This window comes from Myotis lucifugus, unplaced genomic scaffold, assembly GCF_000147115.1.
Source record: "Myotis lucifugus unplaced genomic scaffold, Myoluc2.0 scaffold_132, whole genome shotgun sequence".
Taxonomy (NCBI): domain Eukaryota; kingdom Metazoa; phylum Chordata; class Mammalia; order Chiroptera; family Vespertilionidae; genus Myotis; species Myotis lucifugus.
The window spans coordinates 3,041,596-3,061,590 of record NW_005871180.1 but is presented as its reverse complement, the minus strand read 5'-3'; the positions used below and the strand labels follow the sequence as shown (position 1 = coordinate 3,061,590).

Genomic DNA, 19,995 nt, shown 5'->3' with positions numbered 1-19,995 from the left:
TCACTAGAATGTCAGACCTATCTCTGATTTGGTATAGTGAATCTGGATCATTCAAACTCAGTTCATTAACATAAGTTAAATTTTTTATGAGATATAAACATACTTGTCACATTCTTAAAAGTACTTTAAATTAGCTGATTAAAGGCTAGTAATTTATTATGAAAAGCTCTTTGAACCCTTCAGAGAATCTATTCCAAGTTAATTATAACTGTTAATCCTATATTGCTATTGTATTATTTTAATTGTAAATATCATGAAACCTGAGAAGTTGCAGTTAACATAGGTTGATATATCATTTAAGAATTCTAGAAACAACATTGTTTCAAAAAATAATAATCATTTCTTTCAATTCTTCCCATGGTGTCAATTTTTACAAATTTGATAGTTATTTTTATATTCTTCAAAACATACTACACACCCGGAAAAGTTTGGAAAAATAAACTACAACAATACTTATAATGTGGTATGTGTCTTCGGTTATATAATTAAAAATGTATTTTTCAAAACAAACCCTTTCATGTCAATTTAGGCAATTCTAAGATTCTATCCAACTCATAATTTATCAATTTGGTTATTTAAATCTTAGGATAAATTAATACTTATACAGCAATCGCAGATAAGCACTGGACATAAAAATACCTTATGGTGAATAATTAAACTAATTATACAAAATATAACTTCATTAAAAAATAATACATCATTTAAATAGCTAAGTATAATGATATTTTCTCTTGGTATCAAATCTAGTTTTAAATTTCGTTTTTAAAATACCTTAGCCTTGCCTAAATTAAAACTTCTGACAAGAAAAAATTCTACACTGTCATCATGTGTAAATAATTTATCAAACTGTGTTCCATGAGGCTAAAGTTCCATAGAACACTCTAAAGGAGAAAAGGGAATTTCTTAAACATGTTTGGGGAAACCTGTACACTAATTTCTACCCCTGCCACTAAAGAGCCACACAGCATAATGACACATTAAAAGCTCTGAGAAGACTCACAACCAAGGAAAGTATTTGTTTGCTTAACCCAGCATTTCCCAAACAATGAAATCCTGTCCATCAAATCTATTCTAACCTTCTTACCTACCTATTTATTAATGCTATCTGATATTCCAGAAAACTAACATTCTTCTGTGAAATAGTACTTAGGGTAACTGTTTTATTCTAAAAAAAAGTAATGTGTCCTAGAAGACTCATTGGTCTTTTCATGAAACAATTTTTGATACAGGCTAACTTAATGGCACCACATATCCTGCTTATCTGCAAAATACCAAGAATACTGAATTTGGAAAACTTAACTTTAAAATAACAGCCCTGTCATGCCAGTGTAGAAAATTCTATAAGGAAATTCTCCTCACATTAGAGAGCAGAATGTATGGGTTCTGACTGATTCCCTCAAGTCCTCTGCCAAAATCTATACTACAGATCGATTCCATTATCTTTATTTGGAAATATGGAAGAGCATTTTCTATAAGCTTTTCTTGCAAACTTCTAGTGGTGTAGGGGAAAAAATCTTGCCACAGCTACCTAAAATTCACCTCTTGGCTATTGTTTGAGGTGACAATACTTGCATTGCTCATGATGACATCTATTCACCATGGTGAATTACCTTCATCATACTTCTAGTGAATTACCTTCATTAGACTTCAATGGCTGCTTTTTCTCATTTCCCATCATGTAATAAGTTCTCAATGACTCTTCACTGTGCTGGAAGAAAATAATTTGTTGAGATTATATACAAACATTATGAAAGCAAAACCAAACACCATATGTGAACATAAATTTTCCATCTGAGATATTAGAATCAAAATTTTTAAGCCACGGAGAACCTTAAGAAATCAATCCTACTAAAGCCCTCTTTTTTACAGAGGACAAAATTATGATCAAGAGAAATTATTTGTTTTACTCAGAAAATTATTCAATGGGGCATTAGGACCAGAATTTAACTAGAGCCCTAAGTCCATGCATTCAAGTAAGTGTGTTATGCCAGGCACTGTGCTTGGTGTCAGAGATGCAGTGGTGAGTAAAACACACTTAGTACTAATATAAGATAGGGAATAAGAAACGCATCATTCAAGACTTGCTGGAGGAACACCTTAATGGATTGTTTGGAGAGCTAGACACATTAGTACTTTTGATTGAATGCATTTTTCCTTTCACCTATAGATATAATACAAAATTCATGTAAAGTTTTCTCTAAAACCTTTTAAACCCTGCACTTTATCACAGCAGAGCACTCTTGTCAATAGCTTCAAAATGTGACTTGGGGAATAAGAAGAAAGTGTTATTCATGGATAACTATCACGTTTCAATAGTCCCTATCATCCGCTTTTAAAAAATTAAATATTATATTTTAATACATATTTTCACCGTAGGGAGTCCCAAAAGGAAATTTCTGTATAGTTGCTAATCCCTATTACTTAGTGAGCATTTCATTTTACGTAATGTACTCTTTGCATTAATACTCTATCCATGCCCTGATTCAGAATGAGGATCACCTTACTCATAGCCAGATCCCCTACTTCCAGGACTGGCTCTCTCATATCTTCTAGGACAAATTATTTAATCCCTCTCTGCCTCTCATTGAGAATCAGTTCTGAGTTGAGGAAAACTTACAGAGATAAACTGATTTTTTTTCAGAGGGGGGTGAATGGCGGTAGAAGAGGGCATAGAAAGGATAAAGGGTAATGGAAAAAGAAAAAAAAGGATGCTTTTATTCATTTCAACAATTCAGCTTTGCAGTAAAAGACAAGAAAGCAACTGTGAGCTAAAAACCATATTTGCATTAGTACCAGTCAATGGAAGAAGACAAAATAACTTATTTTTAATTATATTCAAGGTGTTTGTCCTATTAATGTGAAAGTTAAACATGCAAAAATCAATTTCACTGATGAAATATTACTTTCCAGCATATTAGAAAAAGAAATAAGATTACTCCAGATATAAAAAAATTAATTCACCAGTTCTTATTATAAAACATTCACTGTAAATGGTTAGGTGAGAGAGGATTCAGTTCATCTGACTTATTTCTCTGCTTTCCTAGTCTTTCACATACTCAATTTTAGTTGCCTTGGTTTTTGATTTTTATTGTGGTTTTCTTGTCGCTGTTATGTTTGTTTGCTTGTTTGTTTTTATGACTACCTCCCAGAAGGTTCTCAGTTGAATTCCTGGTTATTTTACTTTTGCTTCATGTACCTCCCCATCATTTGGCATCTGTCCAAAAGAGAACTTTACTAATAGATGGGGGGCAGGGGTGGGAGGGCGGGATCGTTTCTTAAAACAAGAAAAGTAAGCTCTCTCGAGCAATCTGTCTTCTTTATAAAAGAGTTCTGCTTAATATTAGCTCCATCTATTTTTACAGTTTACATTCATTAAGCCTATCTTATTTCTAATAGCTATTTCATTACTGTTTGTTAAGTAGAAATCAAAAGAATACAAAGCAACTTGGATAATTGTCACCTTTACCAATTATGCCATTAAAATAAGACTTAATAGAGTGTTTGTCTGTGTTCCTATTCCTGTCTTCACAAATATAGATCCTACTTACAAATGAAACCCACACATCTAACTTGGTATTGGGGGAGTAGGAGAACAAGAAACTGCAAATAACTTTTGACATAACAATTTCCAGGTTGGTTGTGTTTGGGATGCCAAAATTAAAAATATGTACTCTTCTAGATATACTGACAGGAAAAAAGTATTCTTATTCGGAGTCTACATTAACATAAGCACCCAGTAGACTGAAGGACATTGGTCTCATTTGCTACTTACTTGAGATATTAGTTCAGCTTTAATAACAATGAGGTTAAAAGCACAATCACTTCCACAATCCTTCACACTAAGAGAAAAGAAGCTCATGGGTTGAGTAGCCTCTATGTGGCCTGTAACCAGAACTAAAGGACCAGGCAGGATCAAACAGTTTGGCTATCCTCAAAGCATCCCTCTTCTGAAGTTTTGTGTGAGATGTCAGGAAAAATTGTAAAAGACTCTGAAACTAGCAAATAATAATAATAATAATAATCAGAAAACATTACCTGGTGTCTTATCTGGTGTTACCTTCTGGCTAATTTGGCCTTTCACTGTCTTTGAACAATTTAACAACCCTTTAAATTGTTAATAACTGATAACAGTGCTATGATGCTTTATCCACAAAAATGAAAGTTGTTTCCGGGGGAAAGCAGTTGGTTACTGCCTTATTGATATACCCTTTGGACATCTATTTATAAATCCGGCATCCCTTATTACTCATGTATGTGTGGTTCTTCAAATTCACCTTTGAACCAATTGTTACATCTTACTGGTACCCTAATTAATTAATGAGTTAAGATCTTTAAAACATGTTCATTTTATGTTTTATGAGAATCAGGACTTCACAATTTTTTAAGAAAATCCTTTCACAGATACGAATGATTTAATTATCCTCTCTCCTTTCCTTTAATGTTCAGCAAAAATAGAAAGGGAGAAAGAATTCCATAAAGCCCAATTCTCTCTATTGTAAACATAGCTGCAACAATTCTTGTTGTTTATTGAAATTAGCTTTTTGTTTTGTTTTCAGGTCTGATCTCATTTGACTATTGGCAAATGCCACATGTGTGCTAGTGTATATGTACATTCACACAACATACACATACACAGAACACACACACACACACACACACACACGCTCAAGCAGAGTTAATTCACCACAGATGCCAGTTCCCTTTTGAAAAGCGCACAAGGCTTCAGTAAATGCAAAGACTTAATTACTTCTCACATCTGGAAAAACTTAAATATGAGAGTGGATTTATTGAAGAAGCTCTTTGCTTGGCTGTCAACACCATATCAGGAGCCAGAGAGAGCAAGCTTGATCAGTGCTGGCAATCCTTTAACCCTTCAGAGAGAGATGTTCTACTAATTAATTCATTTCATGTCCTTCTTACATGATTTATGAATTTTATGAAAACACAGAAAAGTAAATAATTTCCTAGTAATTTACATAGAAAAACTATTTTTGTCATGTTTCCAGGGGGTGGGAGGGAATCATATATTGAATTTTGAAAATAATGAGAAAGTCCTATATTTAAGAAAAAAACAGGAAAGGCTTTTGGGGTTGTAGAGCATACGGAATAAAGACATAGAACAATAACTTATGTAAACACACACAAAATTAGGCAGTTCAGCTCTTTATGGAGGAAGTGTAATGTTTCTAAAAGGGAAGTATTTATATGAGATAATAGCAAGATTTAAGCGAAACTAAGGAATGAGATCTTCCCCTTATGTCAGAATTAAGTAAAGTGATGGTGTAGAGGGAGGGCATCCAAAGAGCATTGGTGAGAGCCAGAAACCAGAGTTGGAGGAGCCCAAAGTTCAATGTTAGTGGTGCATAAATGGAGAGAGATGAGGACAGCAGAACATCAGTAGCTTGAGGAAGCCACTGTGAACCAGGAATCCTTTACAAATAACACAGTTCCTGGTCAATTAACTATGAAAACAGTGGTTCTACAGTTACTCAATCCCCTTCATAGGCCTTGAATTTAATTCTTACTCCATATTATCATTAGCCAATTGAAATACTCCTCATGTATCTGTAATACCATTGCAATTAGCTAGTTATTAATAATAGGAAAGGCGCAAAAAGGAGGCCAGACATCAAAAGCATAGCCATTTTGGGCAGCTTCACCAGGAAGTTGCAATTTCACACTCCCCAGGAAACCACCAGCCCATTCCCTGCAGGTCACTGGGGGTAGAGGTCCAACAAAGGGGAAGATGGGCACGTGTGCAATGAGTTAGGGTGACACAGGAAAAGTGCCTGTCAGTCAAGCCTGGGGGACCATGGATTGGCTAGAGTAGGCAGGGCCATTGCAAGCCCGTGAAAATCTGGTTTTGCTCCTGCCCATGTTCCCTCCATAACCACATGGCCCATGGTCATGTGGACCCTGCATGCAATGGACTGATGGACTGCAGCAGGAAGCACAGACTACGCCAGCCCAATGCTGGATTGGACTATGCCCTCACATAGAACGAAAACTCTGGCTTTTAGCTCTGCTGAAAGCAAAATGGGATTTATTCTATGGTGGGACTGAGGGAAATGGGACTTTGGAAACTCAGGAGTTTGATTCCACAGAAATAAAGTGTCCTACAATAGCTCATCTTCCTGTGGGAATCTCTGAAAGTTCCTTTTCTTGAGATATCGTAAGAAGCTCACTCCCACTAGCAACCAGTGGAGATCTCCCCACCAATAACATCTGGACTTTACGAAAACTCCAAGTGAAGAAATTATTCCCAGGTTTATTAGTCTAGTGAAGAAAACATTCAAGGGACGTTCATTTGTTTTATGTATATCCAGAAATAAATAAAATTTATGTTAAATGTATTTATAATATAAATTTAACACTTCTACAAAATTACAATTATATTATTGAAATGGACCTATTTTTTCTACTTTTTTTCTAAATAAGTTATATTAAAATTTCTACTTGTACCTAAGTGACCAATTACTATACTTAAGTCCCCTAAGGATTTCTTCTATCCTGAAATCATGATTTCATTATAGTTTAAGCCAGGGGAAACAACACAAATGATGCTCACAATTCAGAACTTTTGAAGCACTAATTTCTCAGTCTTATTTCAATTGTTTCCACTGAGTTTTTCATGTGTAACATGTATTGGTAGTAATTTCTCTCTAAGGACTCTATCTTTTTTATTATTTGATTTGTGTGTCTATCTTCATTCATTTCACAAATATTTCTTGTGTGCTTTCTATGTGCCAGGAGCTATTTTAATCTCTTCATATAATTCATGAAATAACCAATAAAAATACCTAGCTATCTCTCCTATTTCAATCATATATTCATTTATCAAATATTTGTTGAGCATATACTTTATGCCATGTACTATACTAAGTTTTATATATCCAGTATATTTCAGATACTGAATATACACACAAGAGATAGTCAATATTGACCACTTTATTCAGTTAACAATATGTATTTTCTTAGACTAATAAAGTTTGTTGGATTAGTAAAAGCTGTATTTTCAAAAAAGTAACAGAATATTTAAAAAAAAACACTTCATCATTATTCAAATTATTTTATAAATATCAATTTTCTATCCTATTTTATACCCTAATTATATCTACAGATGGTTTTCTCCATCCATATTTTCTCAAATTGTGTTGCAAAATTTCCTTCATGATTCCAATATGCTTGGCTTATTTTTAATTTGCTTATAAAGTGAGACCCCTCAGGCAACATCTATCTAAGATTTTTTAATTATTTCAGAAATCATTTTCTGGAGCATCTCTGTCCAGTAGAAATATAATGTGAGCCACATAAGTAATTTTAAATATTTTAGTTACCACATTAAAAAAAGAAAAAAAGAAACAGCCCTAGCCCATATGGATCAGTAGTTAGAGTGTCAGCCTGCTCACCAAAGAATCACAGGTTCAATTCCAAGTCAAGGGCTCATACCTGGGTTGCAGGTTCAATCCCTGGCCCCAGTGGGAGTGGTGAAGGAGGCAACCAATCGATGTGTCTCTCTCACATTGATGTTTCTCTCTCTCTCTCTCTCTCTCTCTCTCTCTCTCTCTCTCTCTCCCTCTCCCTCTCTCCCTCTCCGTCTCCCTCTCCCTCTCCCTCTCCCTCTCCGTCTCCCTCTCCCTCTTCCCCTCACCCCACTCTCTCTGAAAAAAAAGAAACAGATTAAATTGATTTAAATGATATATTTAACTCAATATATTCAAAATATTACCTTTCACCATGTAATCAATGTAAAAAGTACTGAGATTTTACATTTTTAAAATACTGAGTGTTTGAAATCCAGTGTGTTTTAATTTTACCCTCACAGCACATCTCAATTCAGAGAAGCCATATTGGATAGTGGCTACCATAGTGGACAGTGAGCTATACAGTAATTCTGTAAGACTGGACATCATTAGCAAGTTTTCATTTTCGTAGTATATACATCAAATGTGGGAAAATACATTTAAAATTAAACTTCTTAAGACGAGAATTTCAGATTCCTAATCAATAATTAAACAATAAAAACTATAATCTATTTTAGTTTCCACGCCTATCTAAATCAGAATCCTCTGTATAGAAATGTACTTCATTAAAGCTTTAAATTGTTTTTATAAATAATAAATTAACTCTTTAAATTGTGTTTTAATTAATTTCACCAAAGGTGTATGCAAAATGCTATCGTGTTTCATTAATGAGAATGACATATTTAAAATCCCAGCAATTTTCAGGATAAACATTCACTTTTTAATTATCTACCTAATAAGCAGATAATTATATGAGTGAGTAATAGGCATTCACTCTTAATTTCTCTGTCTAAATAGCACAAAATCCAAATAGTGAAATACCCTCCACTGTTACTCCCCTTTTAACTCATATAATCCAATTTAAAACACACCAGCAATTTGCTCATCAATTTGGCTAGGTAAATCCTTTAAAACCAAGCTGTAAAGCAATGTCACAGTGAATTATGAGATTTAATAAAGAGGCTGATGGATCATTTAAAGAACCTCAGTGTTTTGCTGAAATAAGATTTTTCTATTAAAAGCCTTAAATTTTGAAATACTCAACGGGAAAGATCTTCAGCAGTGAGGAGAAACATATCTATATTTCTGTTCTACAGACGACTTTAGCTTGTTTCCTTGATGGAACCAATAAAATGATTTTTTTTTAACTTCAAGGATTTTTAATAACATCCAAATGCAACGAAGTTCTTTTAATCTAAAAATACTGTTACAAAATGATATCCAAGGTCTTAAACTTTATTCATATTATCCCTTTTCCAAGCTCTGCTAAAAATTCTGGAGAAAGATGAAACTATAAAAATGAAGGGAGTCATTCAACAACACTTAGAAACCCCCTCTACTAGAATCTACCAGGTACTGTGAGAGGGAACAAAAGGATCATCACCTTATGCCAAGCACTGCATCATGGCCTTTACATATAAAATCCCATTTAATCTTCACAACATCCATTTCATAGGACTTAGAGTGATCAATTGCCCAAGTTCTCACAGTAAGAGATTCAAACCTAGGTCTGTAGTGCTTCATTTTGGGTAGAACCTACGGAAGCATGGAGCAGCAGAACACTGACTGTTATTTCTGATAGTGATATTAACTTCTATCATCTTTTCCAATTTCCGACTTCACAGGCATTGTTATTGCAGATGATTATTGAAAGCAAGGGTAATCCTTATGCTATGGAGGCAATCTCGTTCTTATGATCAGCAAAAACAAGACTCCCCAGGAGTTAGTAGCAAGAGTAAAAGCAGATAATAATGACCTTTCCTGTTTTTTACTTGAGCAGTACTTTTTCTCTACTGATCACCAGATACAGAGATTATATTAGAAAGTTTGTATTTCTGGTACACTTAAAAGTGATGCAGATGCATGTAAGATATTGTACACACAAACAAAGGAGCTGGAATGAAAACTAACTGAAGAGGCAAATTTTATTGTACTCAAATAGAGCCTGTCCTTTCTTCATAGTTGCCTTGGCAGTCAAAAAGATCTAGAAAGCTTTATTTTAATTATATTCAATACATAAGAATTTAGAATATAATAATAATTAATTGAAAATAGTGTGATTATAGTGACTTTTATAGTATGTATTCTCTGATTTACATAAAACTAATGCAGATAACTTACCAAAAACTGAAACTTTTCTAGATTTAGTCTAGAATATTAGAAAATTTTCATCCCAAAATATAATAGCAACTATAACTATATAAATGAAATACAGGTCTTATATGCACTTTGAGCTAAAAAATGAGAATTTCATTTAACTATATTAGTCATTTTTAATGTATGTACTCTAGCCATTTATTGTAATCTAACCATTTCTAAAGCACAGAGAAATTACTTTTAAGGATTTCTATGACAAACTGCCCCAAATAGTGAGTGTTTTAAAGATCAATCTTACTCTGAGAGTCTTATTTTATGTCAAAATTTTTATGTAAGTATTATGTTTGCTGAGAAAGAAATAACTTTACTGTTACATGTTAACAAAGTAGCAAGGACAACTTTTTTCAAGGTTTGATTTAAGCTTGATTCTAGACTACTATTATCATAATCCTATGAAATATTTTTTACTATAGAAATATCACTACATGTGCATTTGATCAAGGATGTACTTGGTTCCTTATTTTAAAATTTAAAATCACTATACATGTTATTTCCTTTGACATTCTTTTTTAAAAATATGTTTTTATTGATTTCAGAGAGAGGCAGGGAGAGGGAGAGAGAGATAGAAACATCAATGATGAAAAAGAATCACCAATCGACCACCTCCTGCTTGACCCCTATTAAGGATCGAACCCACAACCCAAGCAGTCCCAAACAGGAATCAAACTGTGACCTCCTGGTGACAATCAACCACTGACCCACACTGGCCAGGCCCTTTGACATTCTATATGGTATTTATGTTATTTTCTCTTGTACAAAAACAGTCATGAGTTAGAAAAACCTCAGATTTTAACTTAATCAGGCAAAATAGACAAATTCCATATTAGACAAAGTACTCATATGTATGGATTTTTAAAAACTTATAATAGCTTTAGATTTTCTTAACAAACTTTACAAGATCTTTCGTAGAGACTACCAAATTGCCAATTAAGTGTGGCCATTTCAAAATACAAAAATTCCTGTAAATTATCTGTTATAAAATCTAATCTTCTGGGATAGAGTTGCAGAAGACTTTAATACTGTAAGGAAAATTACACAGTTTTATATTTTAACTAGTTCTTTATTCAATTCATCTTTTTATTATACTTTAAGTTCAGTATTTCATTAGATTTTTTTCTACTTTTCCAAACACAACAATGGTGAACATTCTGTTTAAGCAAACTATCCTTCTTTAAATATTCAAAGGTTTAAATGTTTATGAGATAAGAGCTAAGTATTTCTCTAAACATCATCAAAATGTATCTTTTAAAATGTATTACAGGCTTTTATAATGTTTCTATTTCAGAGACAGGACCAGTGACTGTATTTGGGGGTGATGATTTAACAAAAATTATAACTGACTCATGAACTATGCTACAATGGGGCTTCTGCTCACTCAAAAAATAAAACACATGTATGAGATTATATTCCACACACTCTACAATTCACCAACAAGAATGACCAAGAACAGAAGAGAATGAAGCCTGCTAGATCCTCTTAATGAAACATAGTCACAGAGTTATTATTTGGAAAAGGGTGACCCTAGAAATGCCACATCTAATGTGGTGCATGGAAAAAGCACTATGCAAAGAAGAGCCCCAAGATCTAGGTTTGAAACTTCACTCTACTATTGACCTGCTATACGGTGACAAATGGGTCATTTGAGGTCATTGGTTCTTTATTTTCTCACCTGTAAATAATTAGGCCAGCCCTTCTAGTTCTAAGATTGTATGATTACTGATTACCAAATGTAACTGCTAATTTACTAATCATCATAGTACAGAAGTTCAAAGATGAAAATATTATCAACAAATTATTTTATCAAATCACTTTTTTAAAAAAATTTTGGTACAAGAGGAATAGAAGAAACCCATGTTGAACAGTAGACACTATAGTAAGTCCTTTCCATATCTTAGCTCATAGCATACTCATAAACTCTCTGGAAAGTAGCTACTATCAGGATCCATGAATGAAGCTAAAAAAAGTTTTGGTAATTTACTTAAAAGTAACACCAACAGGACTGAATCAAGGTCTTTTTATATGTTTATTTATCACTTCACTATATACACCCATTGTACACAGTCAGCGCTGTGATTGTTATGTAGCTGGAATCTACTTTTAAAAGCTCATTTTGTATTTTGACTATAGGTCAGAGCCTAACGAGGTATTATTGAATAGCTAATAAAGTATAGAATATTTACAAAGCCCATTCCCATATACATCAAAATGTTTTTAACTGTTATAAAGGCACAGCCTTTAAACAACTGTAAGGACATTTTCATAGTCTATTCTAAAAACTAGATAATTTCACTCTAAGTACATATATAAGAAAGAATAACTGGTTTCCATATGCTTATAAAACAGGAATGTATTCCCAAGGAATGGGAAACTGTCGATGATGTAGCTAAGCTGGGTATATTCATGGCTATGTGTTCCAAAATCGATATAAACATAATCAGTGGGAAATTAAATTTTGCTAGAGCCAAGGTATGGCTCTGAAAAGCTTTTAAGCATTTATCTCTACAATGATCTCATGGGGAGTTCAAGCTTGCTTTCAGAAACAATACTGTCCCAAGCTCTAAAAAGCAGATATTTATCATAGCATTCAATCTGTTGCAAGAGCGTCTTGGCAATTCAAAATAAGAAAATATATAAGAATATAAGAAGTTCAATATAACAAAATAAAGTTCCAATGTCATCACAAATGGGAGGGGGGAATTATCTTATGCAGTACCTTTCTTATCGCTCAATTTAATTAACATTCTTTCTCAAGGTTATAATAACAACTTTTTTTTCTTCACACTAATATTTTAGTTGTTCTGCAAATGTGAATGTAAATGTGTAAAAAATCCCTTTTTAAAAACAAACTGGATGACTAACACAACCTTATTTTATATTAGTGCTGTTTTATATTTTTTAGTTGTATTATCATCTCCCAAAGGGATGTCCGAAGATTGTGAGTTACAAAAAGAGTAAATCCTGGTATTGAGACTTACAAAAAGAGCAAATCATGGTATTGATACATTTGAAATACAATTGTATACTGCTTATTTTTAATGTATATATTATTTTCAAATAATTCAGTATTTGATTCAAAATGCCAATATTGAACTCTGAATAAATGACTGTTAGGCATTGCAATAAATATAAAGCAATAAAATCTAGCCTTTCATACACAAGGAGCTTATAATCTATTAGCACAGATGAAGCAATTAGAAAGCATAATAAAGTCATCAGAGAAGTACAAAGTGCCATGAAGGTTCAGAGGATAAAGAAAATCATAAATGTTGGGGACACTCTAAAGTTCCATGAACATTGCCTTTGCTATGCACATTATAAAGATGAGCCATTTTTTATAAGTGAGGAAGAAGAGGGTTAGAAGACACAGCACAAGTAAAGACAGCAGAAGAGCCATGCTATGGCCACCATGAGAAATAAGTCCAGGATGCAGGGGGACGGGAGGAGTCAGGAATTCATGAAAGGCAGAATGGAAACAGCTTCAAATGTCAAGCCAACAATTTTATATGTAATTCAATCAGAGATATTGCATCACAAAATTTTAAGCTGGAGAGTGACATATAAATCCAATATAGAAAGTTTAATCTAGTTGCAATATAGGTAGGATATGCTGAAATGGAAGGGAAAATACCAGAAGAATGAAAAATAGTCCAGGCAAGAAATAAAGATTGATACCAGGGGCATGAAAGTTGTTAAAGGTAAAGATTTGGAATACACTACAGATGTAGGCTGAGCAACAGACAAGATGTGAAGACTGAAAGAAGAAAGGCCATTTTAAGCTCCTTTGAGTTGTTTGGATTGAGAGGGAAATTGAATCTAAAATGGAGTTATTCAGGTGGAGTATCAGCCATCAGTTAGATATGCACAGTGGTCAGATTAGGGCACTGACTCAACTCAAGGAAAGGAGTCAAAGTTCACAGAGCCACAAGCAAATGATATAAAGAGAAGAATTTTCAAAGGGATCTCCTAAGTAACAGCAATTCATCCCCCAAAATCCTGCTGCACAGGAAAAGGTACAGCCTTAAAACAAAGTCTTCCATGAGACAAAGAAAAAAATATCTCTATTCTGTTCTTAACAATTCTCAAAAACTATACTATTTTAATGGAATGATTCATTAAAAATATTTATTAAGATACCGTTATATGAATTAGAAACTTGAAATACAAAAAAATTATTACATGCCCCAAGGAGCTTGTAATATATGCAGTGACTGTGACGACCGAAACAACCATTCGACCAGCCACCATGTGGTGCTAGCACAGATGCATAGACACAGGTAAAGTCTATGAGTAAACTAAGAATGAACAAGACAAATGCTTGCCTTCACAGAGCTCGCACTGTAAGAAGGTTAGGTCAGGGATGAGAATTCAAAATTGCCACCAACACAGACCTGAGGTGTCGACCTGAGGTGCCGCTTCTCAGAGTGGCCAGAGATATACCCGGTAGCAGACTGGGGGCGTAACTGAAGGGCTGGCGCTGATGTGAAGGCGGGGCAGTTCTGGGTTTCCCAGAGGAGCCAATGGCTGCCTAGGACCTGGAGCTTTTGACACTGACTGGCATAGATGCCGACCAATCAGAACGTAATCTGGGTGAACTGCGAAGGCAGAATCTAAGGTGGGGGCTGAGGAGGGGTTTTAAGGGCAACAGCTATTTGGTGTAAGGTGTAAGAAAGCGGTTCAATTTTTTAATAACCACTTTGGCAGTATCGTATATATGGCTGGCTATCAGTCCAGATATAGGGGTTATGTATTTTTGTCTACCAAGAGCATCTCCTCCTGCTGAAAAAGGCACCCCCCCCCATTTAAGCAATCCTATCCTATATACTCTATCTATACTAATAAAAGGGTAATATGCTAATTAGACCGGGTCAACCGGCCACCTTTCGGATGTCTGACTTCCTTCTGGACAAAGCCATGGTGGTGGGGGACGAGGCAGAGGCAGTTAGGGGTGATCAGGCTAGCAGGGGAGGGCAGTTAGGGGCAAAATCAGGCTGGCAGGGGAGGGCAGTTGGGGGCGAATTGGCATGCAGGGGATGGTAGTTAGGGGCGACCAGGCCTGCAGGAGAGGGCAGTTGGGAACAACCAGTTCAGCAGGGAGGATAGTTGGGGGCAACCAGACCAGCAGGGGAGGGCAGTTGGGGGCATTAGGCAGGTAGGCAGGTGAGTGGTTAAAAGCCAGAGATCTTGGAAAGTCTGATTGCCAGTTTAGGCCCAATTCCACATGGATCAGGCCTAAACTGGCAGTTGGACATCCCCTGAGGGGTCTCAGATTGGAGAGGGTGCAGGCCAGGCTGAGGGACACGCCCCCACCCCCATGAATGAATTTCATGCACCAGGCCTCTAGTAAAGATAATAAATTTTCACAGTTTACTGACAATAAAACAAAAGCATAAAAACCAAGTGTTTGAAATGTGGTATTGAGAATTTTTAAATTTTAACAAAGGCATTTTCAGCCTTAGATGGCTTTTTTATTTCACTTATTTACCCATGTCAATAGCATATTTATTTTATTACATTATGTTACTAGGTTTCTGAATATTAAACCATTCTTGCATTCTTACATTAACTACTACTTGCTTTTGATAAACTATTCTTAGAATGAATATGATTTTATAGTGTTTGTTTATATAATAATATGTAGGTAATAATGCATAAATATGTTCATAACTCAGCCATTTATGTTCATGAACTGAGTTTTCTTTTGAGACTATTACCTTTTTTGTGCTCTATGCCAATTTATGTACCTTTGAAATGGTTCTCCCCTGAAAATAGGACAGACTCATTAATGAAGCTATAGCAGACATGTCAATAAACTTACCTGTGTAGACCATGCTCAGGTCCAAGGCGCCTATGAGCAGACTATGAGTCACATGACCTATCCAAACTACAGCTCATTAAACCCAGAGCAGACACTGCACTTGGGGAGAAGAAAGAAGTGCCCTGGGTATTCAGGGACTAATAAGAACATGTTTCATGAGTTTGGACCAATAGATATTTAGCTGTAGAGAATCAGATGATAGTAAGTGCTAAAGCTATAAGCCCAGTTAGAATAAGGTGGGCAGTTACTTTTCAACTATAGACTTATAAGCAAGATAAGAAATACTGTATTCAGAGAAGAGCAGAGACAAAGAACTGCACATACTCTAAAGCACATGGTAAAAGAGATTTGCTTTCTAATAATTTCCCAGTTTCCATTAAGTCCAGTCTTACTTGTTGTAACTGTTTCTATGAGCTTTTTGTACGTTCTTCCTATAACTCCATGTTTTCTTTAGCTATTTCTTGTAATCAAGCAGTCCTAAGACAATATCAGACGCAGGAGACTTGCATAAAGCTAATTATTTCATAATATTTTTCAATGTTTTCCTTAGTTATTGCATAGCTCTGCTTTTCTAATTCCTCTAGTGTCAATTTTGGTAGTTTACATATTTGTTTTAAAAATTCATTTCACTTCTACTTTCCAGATTTACTAATATCATTAAACACAAAACCCTCTTGTGGGTTTTGTGTTTAATGATAATCTAATCAGACTTTGAGCTAGAGGTAACTACACATGCAGACAGATGTTCCAAACTTAAAAGAAATGTATGAGAGAATAAAAATAGCAGAAAGGGAGAGATTAAATTATCAAGACAACTTTAATAACAAATTTAATATATTGACACTAGCTATCAATATTTATTTTTATATATTTTACTAGAGGCTCAGTGCAAAAAAGCTTGTGCACTCTGGGGGGTCCCTCAGCCCAGCCTGTGCCCTCTCGTAGTATGGGACCCCTCGGGGGATGTCCACCTGCTGGCTTAGGCCCGCTCCCCTGGGGACCGGGCCTAAGCTGGAAGTCAGACATCCCTCTGGCAGCCCGGGAGCCCTCAGGGGATGTCCACTTGCCAGCAGGGAGCAGGCCTAAGCTGCAGTCAGACATCCTTAGCGCTGCTGAGGAGGCGGGAGAGGCTCCCGCCACCACCGCTGTGCTGGCAGCCATCAGCCTGGCTTGTGGTTGAGCAGAGCTCCCCCTGTGGGAGCGCACTGACCACCAGGGGGCAGCTCCTGCATTGAGTGTCTGCCCCCTGGTGGTCAGTGTGTGTCATAGTGACCAGTCATTCCCAGGCATTCTGCTGTTAGGGTCAATTTGCATATTACCCATTTATTATATAGGACAGAGGCCTGGTGCACGGGTGGTGGCCGGCTGGTTTGCCCTGAAGGGTGTCCCAGATCAGGGTGGGGGTCCCACTGGGGTGCCTGGCCAGCCTGGGTGAGGGGCTGATGGCTGTTTGCAGGTTGGCCACAGCCCTTTCAGGGTGGGGGGATCCCGCTGGGGTGCCTGGCCAGCCTGGGTGAGGGGCTGAGGGCTGTTTGCAGGCTGGTCAAGCCCCCCAATGGGGACCCTCACCCCATGGGGGTGTGGCCAGCCTGGGTGAGGGGCTGAGGGCCATTTTCAGGCTGCCCATAGCCCCTTCAGGGTCAGGGAGTCCCGCTGGGGTGCCTGGCCAGCCTGGGTGAGGGGCTGATGGCTGTTTTCAGGCTGGCCATGCCCCCCAGTGACCCAAGCTCCCAGCCTCTCCTTTTTTTCTTTTTCTTTTCCTGGGATTTATCTATCTTCTATAATTGTAACTTTGTAGCCTTGAGTGGAGCCCAGGTCCGGCTGGAAGCCTGGGTTGCCCGCTCCCAGTCCCTCCTTGAGCAGAGGCCACGGCCAGCTGGAAGCAGGTATCTGGGATTTATTTATCTTCTATAATTGAAACTTTGTAGCCTTGAGTGGAGCCCAGGGCCGGCCAGGACAGGCGGGATGCTTGGCTTCCTCCATCGCTGGGGGCAACCCAAGCCTCCTGGTCGCTCTAGCTCCGTGGCTGCCACCATCTTAGTTGGGTTAATTTGCATACTTGCTCCTGATTGGCTGGTGGGCGTGGCTTGAGCATAGCAGAGGGATGGTCAATTTGCATGTTTCTCTTTTATTATATAGGATTAATAAAAGTTCTTTATAGCACAGAGTAGGAATCTAATAAAAATAAACAAATAAACCTATCATTAAAGTAATATTTTACTAAAAAATACTTTTTACAAATATATATATACACACACACAAGGCACCAGGCTTTGAAAATGTTAACATTGATGTTTTACATCAGATTTGTAAGTTAACAGAACATATTTACATCCAGGTGGTAAATGAACGTTCTATTAAAAATATAATTGTTAAAACTCATTTCCAAATGTTATTGTAACCTTATCACTTAGTTTACAGCATGGTAAGATATAAAAGATTGTCTTTTTATGATAAATACTTATTAACCAAGTCATCACCCACTTCAGAAAGAGCTAGCCTTTTATTTCCTAGGTGAGACGTGAAACATAGTGAATCAAGGTAATTAATCAGTCATCTAGTTTGACTAGGTGCCTGATGAGTAGTTTGAAAAATATCAGAATTCTAGAATTATAGATAGGAATTGTTTCCTATAGAGTTCCCAGCTTTTTAGTCTACACAAACCTGAAATATAACTATAATAGAACAACTACAAAATGAGAGAAGGTGGAAATAGAAGCAAACTATCAATTTAAAACATAGATTTAAAATATCCTATGTAATAATAGACAAACATGGTAATTAACCATACCTCTGACATGCTTCCCATTGGCTAATCAGGGCGATATGCAAATTAACTGCCAACCAAGATGGCGGCCGGCAGCCAGGCAGCTTGAAGCGAACAGGAGGCTTGCTTGCTCCAGTGATGGAGAAAGACAAGGTTCCCCGCCTGCCGCTGCCGGCCTCTGAGCTGTACTCTAAAAAACAATGTTGCAATTATAGAAGCTAAACAAACCCCAGAAACCTGCTTTCAGCCAGCTGGGCCTCAGAGCTGTAGCTGCAACAGTGTTTCAATTATAGAAGCTAAACGAAGCCCAGATACCTGCTTTCAACAGCCGAGATCTCAGAGCTAGAGCCGAGCCTCAGAGCTAAAGCCGGCTCTCAGTTCCAGTGACAGCCATAGAAGGTAAATAAATCCCAGAATTAAAAAAAAAAAAAAGGAGAGGTTGGGAGCTTCAGTCACCTGCCAGCCTGAAAACGGCCCTCAGCCCCTCACCCAGACTGGCCAGACACCCCAGTGGGGACCCCCACCCTGAAGGGGGTGTGACCAGCTACAAACAGCCATCATCCCCTCATCCAGGCTGGCCAGGCACCCAAGCGGGATCCCCACCCTGATCCGGGACACCTTTCAGGGCAAACCAGCCAGCTCCCACCCCTGCACCAGGCCTCTATCCCATATAGTAAAAGGGTAATATGCAAACTGACCCTAACAGCAGGACTGGGAATGACTGGTCACTATGACACACACTGACCACCAGGGGGCAGATGCTCAATGAAGGAGCTGCCCTCTGGTGGTCAGTGCGCTCTCACATGGGAGGAGCTCTGCTCAGCCACAAGCCAGGCTGATGGCTGCCAGTACAGCGGTGGTGGTGGGAGCCTCTCCTGCCTCCTCAGCAGCGCTAAGGATATCCGACTGCAGTTTAGGCCTGTTCCCCGCAGGCAAGTGGACATCCCCCGAGGGCTGCCAGGCTGCCAGAGGGATGTCTGACTTCCAGCTTAGGCCCAATTCCCCGGGAGCGGGCCTAAGCCAGCAGGTGGTCATCCCCTGAGGGGTCCCAGACTGCGAGAGGGCACAGGCTGGGCTGAGGGACCCCCCCTTCCCCCCAAGTGCACAAATTTTTGTGCACCGGGCCTCTAGTAAATAATAAAATGCAATAAAAAATAGATCTAAATGTACCCATTTAAAAATTTTAAACGTAGACATATCTAGATTCCTAATATTAAATTTTTCTTAAGCGGCTCTGAAGAAAACAATTTAACTTTCAAATGGTCCCTTGATTAAAGGTTTCTACCCTTTTTCAGGAATAAAATGTGTCCCCAGCTGAAGCTGTTCAAGGCAACAGACTGTTTTCTACTCGACCTTCTAGTGACGGCCCAGTGATATTTGACACATTAGACATGCACCCTGCACTGTACATGCAGGAAAAACCATTACAGTGTCTATCAACAATTTGTTTACTCTTATAATTTAAGAAAGAAAACTTTACTAATTTATGGATCTATAGTAACACGTGTATGTGATTTATAAGTAAGTATAAAATATACTTTGAAATGAGCTCAGACTTTTATTTACTGATAGAGACTGCACAGTAAAAGGACAAGTTCAGTGCACTAAATTATAAACCTCTTGATGACAGGAATTACCCTGGGTTAGCCCATTAGTCCATGTGCACCTAGAACAGAGCTGAGTTAAAAATCAGCTCATGAATTCAAAGTCTCCATTTTGTTCTCTCCCAGCAC

General features: G+C 37.2%; 1 protein-coding gene across 1 annotated transcript in view; it reads right to left on the bottom strand.

Annotated features, from left to right (window-relative positions):
* Nucleotides 1-1,650: 1,650 nt before the first annotated feature.
* LOC102423699 (LIM zinc-binding domain-containing Nebulette-like) overlaps nt 1,651-19,995 on the bottom strand; it is a 248,262-nt gene continuing 229,917 nt past the window's right edge. Inside the window, exon 8 of the mRNA XM_023758573.1 lies at nt 1,651-1,708. The gene's annotated coding sequence lies outside the window, so the exon portion shown is untranslated. The remainder of the gene's footprint in view (nt 1,709-19,995) is intronic.